This window comes from Micromys minutus (genome assembly GCF_963924665.1).
Source record: "Micromys minutus genome assembly, chromosome: 13".
In the NCBI taxonomy this organism is placed as follows: domain Eukaryota; kingdom Metazoa; phylum Chordata; class Mammalia; order Rodentia; family Muridae; genus Micromys; species Micromys minutus.
Window position 1 is genome coordinate 34,051,682 of NC_137982.1, and position 13,796 is coordinate 34,065,477.

General features: G+C 38.4%; 1 protein-coding gene across 4 annotated transcripts in view; it reads left to right on the plus strand.

The window, feature by feature from the left end:
- Nucleotides 1-13,796, plus strand: part of MARCHF7 (membrane associated ring-CH-type finger 7) — a 37,157-nt gene that overhangs the window by 2,633 nt on the left and 20,728 nt on the right. The window lies entirely within an intron of this gene.

The following is a 13,796-nucleotide window of genomic DNA, read 5'->3' on the forward strand; positions in this document are numbered from 1 at the left end:
GTTTTAAAATCACCTCTGCAACCATTTTTGCCAACAGCTGTAAAGAGGCTAGGCGTATAAAAGCTCGTAGTCACGTATTTCTGACTTTGCATGAAGAACGCTAAAGTAAATGGTTTGCAGCTGCTGAATGAAGATTGAGTTGGGACACCTAAACAGTAAATTCATTTTTAAAAAAATAGGTTATCTTTAGGTGCTGTAGCTGATAGACAATATCAGTTATATTTTCTAACTAAGATGCTAAGTTTTCACCTTTTAAAAATTAGTTTAAAAATACCTTAAAATATTAGGAATACTGTAAGCATGCGATAGCTAAGTATCAGATTTTTCTAAAAGGCTCTAGAAGTGTTGTATCTCAAAGGGCTTCCCTCATTTGGCCACATTTAGCTTTCTTGCCTCATAGTTGGTTGATGTTTGGATCTTAATATTCCTTGTGAACTTTTATGGTATGATGGTTTAGAGTAGTATTTGAGGAATGTAAAATGAAAGCTGAAAGACCTTTTGGGGGCATTTTCAAGTCATACAGCATCATTTGCAGTGCACATTTACATTTAAGAAGTAGAAAAGTAAAGGTTGGCCGTGTCCTCTGTAGACCCTGTCCCTGGCATTGGGATGATACACTATGTATGGGGAGTCAGGGCGATGTCTCAGGATTTGCCACATCCTTTTAGAGTGTGCATTCTTTAAAATGCCATAATTGCAGTTGCTTTAAGATAAAAAGAGAAATGGTAACTAGGTAAGTTTGATTGAGTAATAATTTGTTTAACATTGTTGATGGTATGTGGAAGTTAATTTTTTCTACTTTTTTGTATGTGTAAGAATATAATAGGAAATTAAAGTCCTACATCAGGTGAACTAAGCTCTGTTTTGTGACTGTGACCTCATCTTTTATAAGCACAGCAGTTTTTGGTATTTACTTTGTAGATGCTAAGGTTATAAGCAGCTATTTATATTTTGTGTATGTGTTGTGTGTGCATATGTATGTGAGTTCTCAAGCTCATCTGTTTATATGTGGAAGTCAGACATCAGTGTCTGGTATCGAGTGTTTCTACCATCCTCCACCTTGTTTTTTGAGATAGTTTTTACAGTCTCGAAATGAACCTGGAACTCACTGGTCATGGGATGGCTAGCCCTTGGAATCTTTCTGTCTTAGTTTCACAGCACAGATGTGCATTACCATAACTTGCTTTTTTATGTGGGTGCTACAGATTCAAACTCGGGTCTTTTTTTCTTGAGCAGAAAGTGTTTTACAAGTTGAACAATTTCCCCTTCTTTATTTTTTCTGACACAGGGTCTCTAGCCCAAGCTGGTCTTACAAATGTGAGAATGGACTTGACTTTTTAATGTGCATGCCTCTACTAGGTACTGAGATCATAAATCCCGATGGCTGGAACTTTCAACCACGAATTTCATGTATTTCTGCCAACTGAGCTAGAGCCCTAGCCCCTGACCCTGACCCCCCCTTTAAGGATTTATCCATTTATTTTACATGTATGGCTGTATACATGTGCATCATGTGTGTATAGGAGTCCAGTGAGGTCAGAAGGGTGTATCACATCCCCTGGACCTGGAGTAAGTGCAGATGGCTTGAATTGCCATGTAGGTGCTGTGAACCAAGTCCAGTCCTCTGTGCTCTTAACTGGAGATTTATTACAGTAACTAAATCTGTAGAAGTTTCTTTGCAAAAATGGATTGTGTACAGACCTAGGTGATTCTTAAAGTCTTGTAGAATATGATAAAAGCAAATTTCAGATAAGAAAGCTGGGCTGGAGAGATGGCTCAATGGTTAAGAGCACTGGCTGCTTTTCCAGAGGTTCTGAGTACAATTTCTAGCCACCACATGGTGGCTCACAACCATATGTAATGGGGATCTGATGCCTTCTGGTATGTCTGAAAACAGTGATAGTGCACGCTCGCGCACACACACAATGAGAAAGCCAGTATAGTTATTTATGTGAAATTCCTAACTCTATTAGTATTGTTTCATTAAAGCTAGTATTTGCTCAGTATGTGTTGTGTCAGATAATCTCACAATACACATTTGAAAGTAGTATCCGCATTTTGTAAGTGAAGAACTTAAGCATTAGAGATTAAATAGAGAATCATACCATACAGATTTCAAAACTTATATTGTACCATTTTTCTATAAATTATTTGAATTTGGGGTGTGCTAAAAATTAGGTAGTGGTAAGTTTATTTCCTACAAAACTTCAGTGTCTGGGTTTGGAAAGAAAGGGGTAAATGATTCATGCTAATAAGTACATTAAGTTTGTATTAATAAATGCACTTAAATAAAGGAAAAGACGTGGGTGTAGGAAACAGCATTAGCTGGTATGGATGGATTGGACCTTTTTTGTTAGTCTAGGATTATGGTTTGTGTCTACTATGTTACTATATGACTTGACATTATTATTAGGACATTATTAGGATACAGTGATCATCTGCAGAGAGGTAGAAGAGGAAGCAGAATCAAAACTTGGTCAGGTTTAGTGTGGTATGTTAGTCCAACTGGAGGCTGAGGTAGAAAGAGCACAGCTGCAAAGCCATTCTGGGGAGCCTCATAAGACCTGTGCCAAAACAGTAGGGTTTTGTTTGTTTGGTTTTTTAGACAGGGTCTATACAGCTCTGGCTGGCATTGCGATAACTACATTGACCACTTCCTTAATCTCAGGAATCAGCCAGCCTTTGCCTCCTGAGTGCTGGGATTAAAGGCATGTGCCACCTCTGCTTGACTCAAATACATTGTTTAAAAAATTATAGTTTAAGGCTGTATCTCAGTGGTACAGTGCTTGCCTAGCATTGTGAGGATCCAAGTTCAGTCTCCAGTACTGCAAAAAAGAAAGAAAAACAACTACTTTAAAGTTGAACTGGTACTTCTCTGCTTTGTAAATTTACAGCTTTCCAAATTTGGTTAGGTGAAAATTCAAGTTTTACACTGACGGGCAACTTGTAAGGTTCAAACAAAATGGTCCCCATAAGCAGGTAACAAAACTTCTGTTCATGTGGTTTCTATTACTTTAAAAAAAAAAAAAATGTCTCCGTATGTTTCTATGTCTAGAGACCAGAAGAGAAGGTTAAGTTAGGGCGTTTGTAAGTCGCCTTCTATTGGTGTGAGTTTTGAATTCCAGTCTTAAGCAGAAAGTCCTCTTAACTGCTGAGCCATGTCCCTATCTCCTGTTTTGGTTTTTGATAGGTTTTGCCGTGTTGCCCATGCACCCATAATCTGCTTTAAGCCAGAGTGCTGGGATTGTAGGCATGTGTTACCTACCATGCAAGACTTCAGTTGAACTCCAGAGTTTACTATTAAATACAAATCAGAAGAGTAGTGCTGAAGCTAACCAAGTAGAAGGCACAGGCAGTACAGGTGGAAAGCGAAGGGATGGGATGCCAATGATAGAGAAATGGACATCAATGATTAAGAATGAGCCTGCTCAACAGCATCATCTGGACTTGAAGTTACTTTATGCTACTCGTTTGTTTCTTTTGAGATGTGGTCTCTGGAACTCACTATGTAGGTAAGTGATGGGATTAAAGGTCTTCACTACAGTGCTTGACTGTTGTTATTCATTTAAAAATTATATCTTTAAAGTTTTATTTTATGTGCCTGTATGTGTGTGGCTACTCATGTAGAAGTTAGAGGCCAACTTTGAAAAGTCTCTTCCATTGGGGGTTTCTGTGGAACAAACTCAGCATCATGAGGCTTGGCAGTAGGTACTTCTACCCACTAAGCATTTATTAGGTGCTGACACACAGCTTCTACCTCCTGTTGTACATACTGGGTATGTCTGTATATTTGTGCACATAATGTTGATTGCCTGTGTAGGTCAGAAAGGGGTACCAGGCCCTGGAGTATGGTTGTGAGCCACCCAATACAGATGCTGGGATGCACTCTTTCTTTAACTGCCAAGCATCTGTCCTCTCTGCCGCCATTCTTTAAAACCATCTTACTCTGTACTTTCTTGCTCCCTCTTCTCAGTCTCCTGAAATAAAAAGGAAAACATTAAGATTTTTCAGTTTATTAGCACTACTGAATAATTCATGTTCCTCTCCCTCTAGTTTTTAGGTCATTTGTTTTCTTCTTTTGAAGTTATGTGTCATATCTGCCATCCATTTCTTCTCTTTGGGTCTTCAACACTGTCTTGGAGCCAGATTCTCTTCCCATATGTCAATTGGGAATAGGTTATCCAGCTAGTTTGGGAGGACTTCCGATTGTTATTAACTGAACTTATTTGAAAATCTTGAGTAGCTTCTAAACATAGCATTGACTTCCGATAAAGTGGGGGTCGGGTGTCCACAAGCAGTGAAACTCACTTTTAAGTTCCTTTTAGTATCACAAAAAATGCAAGGGTTATACAAGTGAATTTATTAATGCTAAACAGAAGAGTTTTGTTGAAATGATTATTTCATTCCTGAAAGTTCTAGAACAGATTGGAAGGAGAGACTCAAGTGCACATGCCTGAGCAGGGTACACAGTGCTTTTATACTCTGTAGAGGCCTGCTCTCTGCGGTTGCTATGAGAACTCTGCCTGGTTCCTCAGCAGTGCTTTGAATTGCACCCTTCATAACATTTTCTGGCTTTTCTTTTCCCCCTGGCTTTTAGTCTTAAACATGCTTTAATACCTTTCTGCATGTTTTTCTACTTTTAAGTTATCAAAAAGTCATTTAAAATATTTCTGTGAAGTTGTCTTCATATTTTTTTGGAAACCAGTGTTTCCATAACATTTTGAGGTTGGTTTTCTTTTTAAAACTATTTTGTGTGCATATGAGAGGACAACCTGTGGGAGCCAGTTCTTTCCACTGTGTGGATTCTGGGGATTGAACAGTCTTCCACATTTGGAAGGTTTTTTAATCATTATTTCCAGCCTTCTAAGTAGGTGTGATACTAATTATCCCAGTTTGTATTAGTGTGCTCTATTTCTGCTAGGGTATAAATGTAGTGGATAGTGGTAACCTACTGCTGGCTTAGCTTGTATTTGCCTCAAAGCTCCTCTTGGGCAGACTACCACTGCTCTGTCCTTAGTGAGTGTGAGGCTATAGTGCTATGTGCTTTCTTCTCAGTAGTATTGAGCTCACCTCAGGGGTTTTTGTTTTGCTTTACATTTTGTGTGTGTGGTACAGGTGAGTCACGGCCTGCATGTGAAGGTAGGTAACAACTATCACTATCTGGTGATGACAAACTTTTTTTAGGTCTTTACATGGACTAAAAGATTATCTTGAATTATCATCATCATCATCATCATCATTATGGAATAGATGTGAATATACTTAATCTTGTTGATGAAGGTGTGTAAGCGTGTAAAGACCCTTTGGGTAGTATAACAGACCACTAAAAACATGAACTAATTGTAGAGAGCTTTGAAGGGCTTCCTAAGATTCTCAGAATTTATCTGTAGCAAAAGAAAGTTAATCTTTTTTAGTAGCTGGAGCAAGCTCCTGATAGCTCCTGATTTGTCAGAATATACCAACATGGGAATTTGTATACATAACTCTTGGAGCATTTATCAGTCACTATTAAAATGGCTTTTATTTAGCTAGTTATTTTTTGTTTTTAAGATAGGGTCTCATTGTAGCTCTGGCTGTCTTGAAACTTACTGTGTAGAACAGGCTGCCTCAAATTCTCAGAGATCCTCCTGTCTCTGCCTTTCAAATGCTAGAACTAAAGATGTGCAGTACCACACCTGGCCTAATATAAATTTTTTTTAATCTGAAAAAAAATGCTTTAAGGCGAGGATTCAGTAAAGATATAGATGATTCTGTAAATAGTAATTAAATAGTACATACAGAGAGTCTTTACCCAAAGTCTTCATCTTGGAAGTTGAGAGTTCAGTGAAGTGACAGCCTCAGACACTTACTAAGACTGTAATGGCTTTGTGGCTCATCAGGATCTTTCTGCATTCCGAACAATTTGTAGAGATCAGAAAATGTGATTATTTTCTTATATGTGACACTTACACCTGTCAGTGCTTGCTTGTTTTTGAGGGTCATGAGCAGACTTCTAGTAGACTTTCTATGACTGGGACTTCTCATGATCCTCAGAGTACATGAGTTCAGTGGGATGAAAGTTGCATTAGAGTCACAAGTACTATACGCAGAGTGAGTGCACTGTGCTCTGACGTTGTTATTGCTTATGCCTTTTCTCTTACAGAGTTTAACACTTGCATAGTTTGTCCTTCACCAGACTACAGCTTCTTAATGTACTGCTCAAATTACCATTACCTTTTTAAAAATTAATATGCTCAGCACATGGTAAACATTCCATAAAAATCTATTAAGTAAATGGATTAAAAAATTTTTATTGGATATTCTCTGCATTTATATTTCAGATGTTATCCCCTTCTGCCAGTCCTTCACCCCTCACCCTCTCATTGCCTCCATGAAGGTGCTCCCTCTCCCAACCACCCTCTTCCACCTCAGCACCTTGGCATTCCCCTACACTGGGAAAACGAGCCTTTGATGTACCAAAGGCCTTTCCTCCCATTGATGCCAGAGAATGCTCTCCTCTGCTGTATATGCACCTGGGGCCATGGGTCTCTCCATGCAAACTTATTGCTTGGTGTTTTAGTCCCTGGGAGCTGTGGTGGGTTTGGTTAGTTGATCATTTTGTTCTTCCTATGGGGTTGCAAATCCTTTCAGTTCCTTCAGTCCTTTCTCTACCTCCTTCAATGGGGTCCTCATGTTCAGTCTGATGGTTAGCTGCAAGCATCCTCCTCTGTATCAGTATGGCACTGGCAGAGCCTCCGAAGAGACATCCATATCAGGTTCCTGCCAGTAAGCACTACTTGGCATCAGCAATAGTGCTTGGGTTTTTAAAAAACACTTTCTAGATCTTTGTTGGGTAGATGTTTTTCAAGGACCACATTTTATTTTATTGGTATTTTTTGTGCTTTTGACCTACAACTTATGCAATCAAATTATGTAAGTTTTCACATAATACCTACATTGTCAAAATTCAATCAGTTTATATAGCAGCATTACCAAAAATAGTTCCATACAGTATCAAATTATATCTCTCAAAGGACTCTTGCCTCTCTGCCTTCTCTCGAGGTTTGTTTGAACAGATATTCTACTAAGTTACTTTCTACAGGAACTAGGTATGAGTATAGTCACAGTAGGTTATAGGAGACATAATTAAGCCTTGCACTTCTTTAAAAAATGAGTTGGAGGGCTGGGGAGATGGCTCAGTGGTTAGGAACGCTGACCACTCTTCAGAGGTCCTGAGTTCAATCCCCAGCAACCACATGGTGGCTCACAACCATCTGTAATGGGATCCAGTGCCCTCTTCTGGTGTCTGAAGACAGCTACAGTGTACTCACATATATAAAATAGATACAATAATCTTGAAGAAAAAACAAAAAACAAGTTGTAGAGTCATATCTTTATTGAATATTGTCTTCCAGTTCAAAATTCTCATCAGATTCAGTTCTCTGTTTCATATTTTTGTACTCTAGGCTTTTCTCTAGTGTCGAAGACTCATTGATAAAAAAACTTATGAATGTCAGTGGTCATGAATATTTTTTTCTTCGAATACGTGTCTTTAAATTTCCATGCAAAGTTTTACTTTGTAGTGAACAATTTTGTATGGACTTAGCAAATACGCATGTCAGTGACAGGCAGGTGCTGGGAAGGTTTCTGAGTTAGGTGACTGTAGTCTTTACTCTCCAACAAGTGTGGGCACTTATGTATTCGTGGAGTTGGCTTAATCAGTACTTAATCCCAGCGCTCACAGGCACAAGCAAGCAGATTTGAGTTTGCGGTAAGGCTGGTGGTCTACAGAGTTTTAGGACAGCCAGAGTTATATGGTGTAATGCTTGTCTTCAAACTTATCTTGGCATGGCAATCCTGAATTAGGAGTTTGCAGACCATAAACTTAGACTGGGTAAAAGAAGTATGTGCGTCTTACTTAAAGGAATCAGTCATTTGTCCCACCTCTCATTCCTCATTGTGGTCCTACTTGCCCCTTCAACCCCCGATACTGTTTGCCCCATAGGATTTGTTTACCTTCATACTCCTAAAAGGTTTGTTTACAGTATTTCTTCAGGATATTTTTCATGCAACTTTTTTTTTTTTTTGGTTATCATTGTCCTTTTTAAAAAATTCTTTCATCTTATAGCATAATAAAATTCAGTAGCCTGTTAATACTATTATGACTAAATATTAGCAGTTATTCATTCAAGTAGAAGCATACTTCCTTTCCCAGATAATCACAGTTGCTTTTTAAAAAATATTTTAAATTATTGTACTTCTTATACCTGTGTAAAAGACAATGAGTCCCAGAGATCAAACTCAGATTGTCAGGTTTGACATAAGACAACTTTACCCACTGAACCATCTTGACTGGCCCCACAAAGATAACCCTTAAAAAGATTTTGGGGGCTGATTAGAATTTATATTACAGGTGGAAAAGGAGGGTCAGGTAAGTGAGCTTGGGAACGGTTGTCATCGTGAGCGCCTTTTACATGCCTGACAGACTAAGTACTTCGTATAGCTAACCTCAGTCTCCTTCCTCTCTGTAGTTGATTCTTGTCAGTGGCTTCTTTGTTTTAGTTTTTAGTCACAGCAATGAGAAGAGTAATGATCTTTGGTTTGTTTTCAGTTTTTATGCTTAGTCCCTTTCAGTGTTTCTCATTTTTAAGTATATTGCCACATCTTATTTTGAGCCTTTTGAGAATGTTAATCAGACCCTTTCTCCACTATTTCCTTCTCTTATCATCTGTAAGTTCTTATGGTTGTTATTTTATCTTTGTGGGTTTTTTTTCTATATAATATCAGTTCATTGAGTTAGTAGCTGTGCTTGATGTTGTCCTTGTTACAATGGACTTGGGGGTCATATATTTTGGGGATCGGTTGATTTTGCCTGCTTGCCCTCCCTTCTTCCCTGCGCCAGGGGTCCTCCCGGGGCCTCAGACATGCCCCGCACAGCTTCTTAATCACACACGGTGCCCTAGCAAGGTAGTGTTTGCCAGTGTTCCAAATGTTTATTATTTATAGCTCTGATTTTGTTTGTTTGTTTTTGTTTTATAATTTTAGGTCTATTTTATATACATGAGTATTTACCTACATGTTTATATGTGTGCTACACATGTGCCTGCAGATGGTTGTGAATTATCATGTGGATGCTGGGAATAGAACCCAGATCCTCTGCAAAAACAGCAATCCTTCATTACTGCTGTGCCAAGCTGTTGCTTCTGCCCTGACCTTTTTTATTTTTTAGTGATTTAAGAATAGGAACTTGTAAATCTCCAGGCAGTATTTGGAGACACAGGATCAGAAAAGAGTTTACTAACTTTAATGTTAAAAATATTAAAAATCAGTTAAATAGATAAACATTATTTGTGAAAATATACAAAAAATGGTTGTTGGTTCAAGGAGGCAAGTACCTGTAGATAGTCCCGAACCCACCCCAGAGATTAAATATTCTGTCTTTGAGGAAATGGAGCTGGGAAGATTATGAGGTTTTGTGTCTCCAAATACACACTTAGAGGCCATAGGTCAGACTCTGGTTATAACTCCTTAGGAGTTGTCTTTACTGTTTGGGGTGTGTGTGTGTGTGTGCGCGCGCACGCATGCACACTATCACTGGCATGCAGTTTCAGCTAGTTGGTCAGAGTTTCTCTACTTCCTCAGGGCTGGGATTAAAAGCATATACCGCCACACCAGTTTTTTGTATAGGTAATAAGGATTGTAGGTCCTCATGTGTGGTTACTTTAGCACTCTGCTGACTGCTCTGTCTCTCCAAATACAGGTTTTTAACTAAATGGAATGTTTTTTATTGTAGTGAAATGACACCACATAAAACTCACCATCTTAATGACATTTAAGAGTACAGCTGGTTTTATTAAATGCACTAGGTGGCCGTCACCACTGCCCATCGCCGTAGTTTTTTCATCTGTGCACACACCTTGGACACTTCTGGTGTTTTTGTCTTTATGACTTTGACTATGTTAAATCTTTACGTAAAATCATACAATAGTTGTCTTGTGTCTGACTTTTTTCTCCAAGTGTAATTTCTTCAAGGTTGCTAATATTCCTTCACAGGTCAGAGTACCCTCCTTAAAGCTTTTTGAGATTTTACTCTTTTTTTTTTTTTGGTTTTTTGAGACTAGGGTCTTTCACTGTATCTCTGTATTTTTCTGTGTATCTCTGGCTGTCCTGGAACTCATCAGGCTGGCCTTGAATTTAAAAAGGTCTGCCTGGCCCTTTCTCATGAGTGCTGGGATTACAGTTGTGCATTACCACACCCAGTTAATTTTAGTGTGTGGGTGATGCGTATGCCTATGGGCATGTGTGCGCCACAGCGTATTCATGGAGGTCAGAGGTTTGTAGCAGTTGGTTTTCTACCATTCAGATTCCAGAGATCCAGCTCAGGTTGTTCAGCTTGGCACCAGCTGCCTTTATCTGGTGAGCCATCTTAATGAGTTGTATGTATGTACCACATCTTGTTTATTCATTTATTGGTAACATTTGGTCTCTGTTGTGAACATTACTACTGTGATCAGGATGTGCAAATATTACAAGACCTTGTTTTCAGTTGGTTAGGTTGGTTTGACTTGATTTGTTAGGCCCAGAAGTGGAATTGCTGGGTTCTCTGAAAATTCTGTTTTTATTCTTGAGGAATTGTCATACTGTTTGCATAGAAATTGTGTCATGCTGAGATGTCTTTGTCGTTGGTTCTGGTTTTGGTTTGTTGTATCTCCAGGTTTTTGTTCTGTGATGAGGTTAAATGCTTTGCTTCTAGTTTCTCAGTTCTCTCCAGGTGCCTAGATTGTATCCTCTACTGAGTTACTGGACCTGTCCTAGTTCATTCCCCAAACAAACCTTGATGTTTCTTGCCTTCAGTGTTCCTTAAAAGAATTTTTAACAGTTTTAAGTTTTTGATTCACTTATTCTTGCTTTATGAAAGTTGAGCAAAAGGACCTGTTCACAGTAGTTCCTGATAAGGTTTCAATAATCACATCCGGTATTGCTTTTACTTCTTATTTGCTGGAAATTCTTGGTTGCATAGTAAGATACACTTTTTTTCCTTACTTGTTACAGACTAATAAGCTATCTGATATTTGCTGTGTCATAGCCAACAGACCCAACATTTTTGTGTTCTTTCACATCAATTTATTTAATAATAAATTCAAAAGCGACTTAGGTTTTATTAGTTTTATTTTGCTGAATACCATTGATTCACAAGTTATTAGTAATTTCTGTTAACACCTGATTATACATTCCATGGTTTACAAAGCAAATAAAATATCTACGCTGCACATCAGACATGTGGTAAAATCACTCAGTGAATTTGCCTGAATTCTATTTTGCAGGATGAGATAAAACAAGTTTTGATCTTAAAAATTGGTAATCAAAGTTAGGGAGATAATTTTGATATCTCCTGATGCCCTTTTGTGATCTTAAGGAATGTGACTGTCTCCAGAAGACAAATCCCTACCCTAGGAAAAGACTTTAAATTTTAAAATTAATTTTAAAAAATTGTATTATTTTAATTGTGTGTTGGAAGGTGGTATGTGCAGTATCTGGGAGAGCCAGAGGTGTACCCTGGAGCTGGAGTTCCGGCAGTTATGAAGTGCCTTATGTGGGGGCTAGGAGCTAAATCCATAGCCTCTTTATACATGGTCTTAACCTTTGAGCTGTATCTCTAGCTCTTAAATTTGTGTGGTTATGTGTGCCCAGGTACATATGGAAACCAGAGGACAACTTGTATGAGTTGAGTTAGTTGTCTCCTTTCGCTGTATAGGTCCTAGGGTTGAACTTGGTCCTTAGGCTTGATAATAGGAACTTAATCCTCTCAGGCATGTTGCCAGCCCCTAAGGTTTTTTGATTTATAAAAGTAATATGCTTCTATAAATGGTGTTGCTAGTGAGAGAATCTAATTTCCGTTGGCAGAATGGGAAAATTAATACGTACACCTATGCAGTGGCATGCTGTATGAGATATTAGCATGAGAATCTCACAAACATGAAGCAAATGGAGCTGGAATCTCACAAGAGTCTATTCTGCTACCTTCTGATGGAGATAGTGACTCAAGTCAGAGTGACTGAGAAAGAAAGCTTTATTAGCAACAAACCAACATTATTAGAAGGTAGTGGCACCTGTCTTCAGTGACCATCTTACTCTTTGTTCTAAAGGAGTCTTTTACAAGAATATTTTCAAGCAGTGATCTCTTAATATCAGACAGGTGGGTTCCTCAGTTGAGCATTGGTTTTAAAAATGGATGCTTCTAGAATGTGGGCTATCTGTGAACGTCTAATCTTTACATCTACACAAATTGCAGGTCAATAAAGATGAAAATGGTCGAGGTCTCTATGCTAACCAAAGTAACTTATATTTAGTATTTGGTTTTTTCAGTGTTTCTGGAAAACAATCTTTCAGGTATAACTTTCTTGTAGTTTGGGATGGGAAGTTCTTGGAAGGGGTGTGATGATGTATGGTTACATTTAATCCAAGGTTAAGAACAAACAAAAAAGAAATGAAGATTGTTGTCTCAGTGGTGGTTATTGTCTTGGGTGTTCTTAGAGCCAGTCAGAATTAATTTGTGTTACGTGATATATTTATAGGTAAGGATCTGTTAAATTTGTCATGGCTATTCTGTGGGATATACTCTGAAGAAAATTTAGAAAATTATGAATCTATAAAAGTGGAAAGTACTCAGTTCCTCATTTTACATGAATTAAATTTAGTTAGGGGTGTGTATGTTGTTTTGTATGTGTTTTATGTAGTGTGTGTGTGTGTGTGTGTGTGTGTGTGTGTGTGTGTGTGTGTGTGGAGGGGCATGTGTGTGTGGAGGCCGGAGGTCAGCATCAGGTATTTTAAAGAATTTCACTCTTCCTTGCTTGTTGACCTGGAGCTTAACACGTTTCTAACAGCAGATTCTAAGGTTTCTTTGTGTCTGCCTTCCTGAGGCTGGGAATTCTATGTGTCCCCAAACCACTTCTATTCGAGTGCTGGAGACAGAATTTAGGTTTCATGCCTGCACAGCAAGTACCTTATCAACTGAGCCACCTCCTTAAGTTGCCATGTAATCAGTTCTATCTCTGATTTTACAGATCATTTCACTTAAGATATCACTTTCCAATAATTTCAAGCAAGTTTTCTTACAAAGTCAAGCTAATAGAGTATCTCAGTGTTGTTTTGGAGATAAGTAATCGGTAGTTCCTTACCCACAAGATATTTGGTAAATACCAGCTATTGTGTTTTATGTGTGTTATAATTAAGAGGTCATGTCAGCTGACTTCCTTTCCCTGTATAGTTGAGGCTTGACTCTCCTGCCTGTGTGTGCAATTGCCCTTGGAGGCCAGAAGAAGAGGGATCTACAGTTAGAAGTGGTTGTGAGCCATCTGATGTGGACGTTGGGATCTCTGAGAGTCAAGGACAATCACAAGGCTCTGTATTTCTGCTGGGACATTTACATATTCTAGGCAGTGATTTAGAGGAGTTTAAATGATCCTGACTTAAAGAAATTCATTGTTGAGGAAGGGAAATAAACTGGTAAACAAATAACAGTCTAAAGTAGTGTGCTGTCTTAATAAGACCATGTAGAAAGTGGGATTACTCAGAAGATGATTTCATCTGATTGTCAAACGTTGGATAAGGAATGTAATGTATAGACTTCCCAGATGTATGCAAAGGGATGAGTATATTTACTAAAAGGTGTATATTAAGAAGGATGGCATGAGCGTCAAGGACAGATGTATGTGAGGGAAAAGTTCAGGCAATGGAAGGCAGATCTGTGTGAACAACTTTCCATGTTGTTAAATGAGCAGTAGGAAATCTTGGTTGGATGCTACTAAATCTGCCTT